At 38.8% G+C, this 4,206-nt stretch overlaps 1 non-coding gene across 1 annotated transcript; it reads left to right on the top strand.

Moving 5' to 3' along the window:
• Window positions 1–305: 305 nt before the first annotated feature.
• On the top strand, window positions 306–409 carry LOC130948759 (small nucleolar RNA R71). Its single transcript, XR_009073220.1, has one exon. It is a non-coding gene; the product is annotated as a small nucleolar RNA R71 (small nucleolar RNA).
• Window positions 410–4,206: the final 3,797 nt, after the last annotated feature.

Raw genomic sequence — 4,206 nt, 5'->3', positions numbered from 1 at the left:
TCTGCATTCCAGACAGACTTTGAGAATTCAAATTGACTTGTTGAGTCAATATTTTATTCTGAGCCAATATGGCATTCAGAGTGTCAATCTCAAGAACTCCTTTCTTCTGACTAGTCCCATTGTTCACAGGATTCCTTTCAGAAGTGTACATGAATTGGTTATTTGCAACCATTTCAATTAGTTCTTGAGCCTCTGTAGGCGTCTTCTTCAGATGAAGAGATCCTCCAGCAGAGCTATCCAAAGACATCTTGGATAGTTCAGAGAGACCATCATAGAAAATACCTATGATGCTCCATTCAGAAAGCATGTCAGATGGACATTTTCTGATCAATTGTTTGTATCTTTCCCAAGCTTCATAGAGGGATTCTCCATCCTTCTGTCTGAAGGTTTGGACTTCCACTCTAAGCTTACTCCATTTTTGAGGTGGAAAGAATTTTGCCAAGAAGGCATTGACTAGCTTTTCCCAAGAGTCCAGGCTATCCTTAGGTTGAGAGTCCAACCATATTCTAGCTCTGTCTCTTACAGCAAAAGGGAATAGCATCAGTCTGTAGACCTCAGGGTCAACCCCATTAGTCTTGACTGTGTCACAGATTTGCAAGAACTCAGCTAAAAACTGATGTGGATCTTCCATTGGAAGTCCATGGAACTTGCAATTCTGTTGCAGTAGAGAAACCAACTGAGGCTTAAGCTCAAAGTTGTTTGCTCCAATGGCAGGGATAGAGATGCTTCTCCCATAGAAGTCAGGAGTAGGTGCAGTAAAGTCACCCAGCACCTTCCTTGCATTGTTGGCATTGTTGTTATTTTCGGCTGCCATGAGTTCTTCTTCTTTGAAAAATTCGGTCAGGTCCTCTAAAGAGAGTTGTGCTTTGGCTTCTCTTAGCTTTCTCTTCAAGGTCCTTTCAGGTTCAGGGTCAGCTTCAACAAGAATGCCTTTGTCTCTGCTCCTGCTCATATGAAAGAGAAGAGAACAAGAAGATGTGGAATCCTCTATGTCACAGTATAGAGATTCCTTGAGGTGTCAGAGGAAAAGAAAAATAGAAGAAGGAGGTAGAAGAATTCGAACTTGATTAGATAGAGTTCGAATTGTGCATTAAGAAGGAGTAGTACTCCATAAATAGGAGGATGTGAGAAGAAAGGAAGTAATTTTCGAAAATTAAGTAAAGGATTTTGAAAACATTTTGAAAAATTGATTGATAATTTTCGAAAATTCAAAGTGGAAAAGAAATCAAGTGATTTTTGAAAAAGATTTTGAAATTAGAAGTTAAAAAGATTTGATTGAAAACTTATTTTGAAAAAAATGTGATTGAGAAGATATGATTTGAAAACAATTTTAAAAAGATTTGATTTGAAAAACATTTTAAAAAGATTTGATTTTAAAAATTGATAACTTGCTAATCAAGAAAAGATATGATTCAAACATTAAACCTTTCTCAACAGAAAAGGTAACAAATTTGAGATGTTCAATCAAATCATTAATTGTTAGTAAGTATCTTTGAAAAAGGAAAGAAATTGATTTTGAAAACATTTGATTGAAAAGATATGATTTGAAAAAGATTTGATTTTGAAAAACTTTGAAAACTTGAAAAAAATTGATTTGAAAAACAAAATCTTCCCCCTTTGCCATCCTGGCGTTAAACGCCCAGAATGGTATCCATTCTGGCGTTTAACGCCCAAAATGCTACCTTTTTGGGCGTTAAACGCCCAACCAGGTACCCTGGCTGGCGTTTAAACGCCAGTCTGTCCTTCTTCACTGGGCGTTTTGAACGCCCAGCTTTTTCTGTATAATTCCTCTGCAGTATGTTCTGAATCTTCAATTCTTTGTATTATTGACTTGAAAAGACACAAATTAAAAATATTTTTTGGATTTTTTAATAATCAAAATGCAACAAGAATCAAATAACAATGCATGCAAGACACCAAACTTAGCAGTTTGTATACTACTGACACTATATGAGACACATAAACACTCAAGTCAAAAGAATTCAAAGATCAGAGTAAGAAATCATCAAGAATTACTTGAAGATCCTTAAGACACATGAATGAATGTATGCAATTGACACCAAACTTAAGATGAGACACTAGACTCAAGCAAGAAACATCAAATATTTTTGGTTTTTATGATTTTAAGATTTTTTTGTGATTTTCGAAAATTAAGTGGAAAAAGATATCAAAATTCTTAATGAGAATTCCAGGAATCAGTGCAATGCTAGTCTAAGACTCCGGTCCAGGAATTAGACATGGCTTCACAGCCAGCCAAGCTTTCAAAAAAAGCTTCGGTCCAAAACACTAGACATGGCCAAAGGCCAGCCAAGCCTTAGCAGATCACTGCTCCAAAAGCAAGATTGATAAAAAATCAACAAGCTTCTGTGATGATAAGTTGAAACCTCGGTCCAATGAAATTAGACATGGCTTCTCAGCCAGCCAGATTTCAACAAATCATCATGAAACTCTAGAATTCATCTTCAAGAATTTCGAAAAAAATAAATACCTAATCTAAGCAACAAGATGAACCGTCAGTTGTCCATACACGAACAATCCCCGGCAACGGCGCCAAAAACTTGGTGCACGAAATTGTGATCAATACTTTTTAATACACGAAATAATCCCTAGTAATGGCTCCAAACACTTGATGCTCAATACCATGGCATAAACACAACTTCGCACAACTAACCAGCAAGTGCACTGGGTCGTCCAAGTAATACCTTACGTGAGTAAGGGTCGATCCCACGGAGATTGTTGCTATGAAGCAAGCTATGGTCATCTTGTAAATCTCAGTCAGGCAGACTCAAATGGGTATAGTGATAAACGAATAAAGCATAAAGATAAAGATAGAGATACTTATGTATATCATTGGTGTAAGAGCTTCAGACAAGCGTATGAAGATGTCTTCCCTTCCGTCTTTCTACTTTCCTACAGTCTTCATCAAATCCTTCTTACTCCTTTCCATGGCAAGCTCGTGTAGGGTTTCACCGTTGTCAGTGGCTACCTCCCATCCTCTCAGTGAAAATACGTCCCTGATGCTCTGTCACAGCATAGGCTAATCATCTGTCGGTTCTCGGTCCGGCCGGAATAGAATCCAGTGATTCTTTTGCGTCTGTCACTAACGCCCCGCCTTTCGAAGTTTGAAGCACGTCACAGTCATTCAATCATTGAATCCTACTCAGAATACCACAGACAAGGTTAAACCTTCCGGATTCTCTTGAATGCCGCCATCAGTTCTTGCCTATACCACGAAGACTCTGATCTCACGGAATGGCTGGCTCGTTTGTCAGGCGAGCACTCGGTTGTCAGGCGATCAACCATGCATCATGCAATCAGAAATCCAAGAGATATTCACTAAGCCTCGTATGCTTGTAGAACAAGAATGGTTGTCAGTCACCTTGTTCATGAGTGAGAATGATGATGAGTGTCAATCATCACCTTCATCAAGTTGAAGAACAAGTGATATCTTGGACAAAGAACAAGCGGAATTGAATAGAAGAACAATAGTAATTGCATTAATACTTGAGGTACAGCAGAGCTCCACACCTTAATCTATGGTGTGTAGAAACTCCACCGTTGAAAATACATAAGAACAAGGTCTAGGCATGGCCGTGAGGCCAGCCTCCCAAATGATCTAAGATAGCATAAAATTAGAAGATAGCTACCAAGATATCAAATACAATAGTAAAAAGGTCCTACTTATAGAAAACTAGTAGCCTAAGGTGTACAAAGATGAGTAAATGACATAAAAATCCACTTCCGGGCCCACTTGGTGTGTGCTTGGGCTGAGCAATGAAGCATTTTTCGTGTAGAGACTCCTCTTGGAGTTAAACGCCAGCTTCTATGCCAGTTTGGGCGTTTAACTCCCATTTAGGTGCCAGTTCCGGCGTTTAACGCTGGGATTTCTTGAGGTGACTTTGAACGCCGGTTTGGGCCATCAAATCTTGGGCAAAGTATGGACTATCATATATTGCTGGAAAGCCCAGGATGTCTACTTTCCAACGCCGTTGAGAGCGCGCCAATTGGGCTTCTATAGCTCCAGAAAATCCACTTCGAGTGCAGGGAGGTCAGAATCCAACAGCATCTGCAGTCCTTTTGAGTCTCTGAATCAGATTTTTGCTCAGATCCCTCAATTTCAGCCAGAAAATACCTGAAATCACAGAAAAACACACAAACTCATAGTAAAGTCCAGAAAAGTGAATTTTAACTAAAAACTAGTAAAAA

This window comes from Arachis stenosperma, chromosome 1 (genome assembly GCF_014773155.1).
Source record: "Arachis stenosperma cultivar V10309 chromosome 1, arast.V10309.gnm1.PFL2, whole genome shotgun sequence".
In the NCBI taxonomy this organism is placed as follows: domain Eukaryota; kingdom Viridiplantae; phylum Streptophyta; class Magnoliopsida; order Fabales; family Fabaceae; genus Arachis; species Arachis stenosperma.
This window is presented reverse-complemented; position numbering and strand designations above follow the sequence as displayed.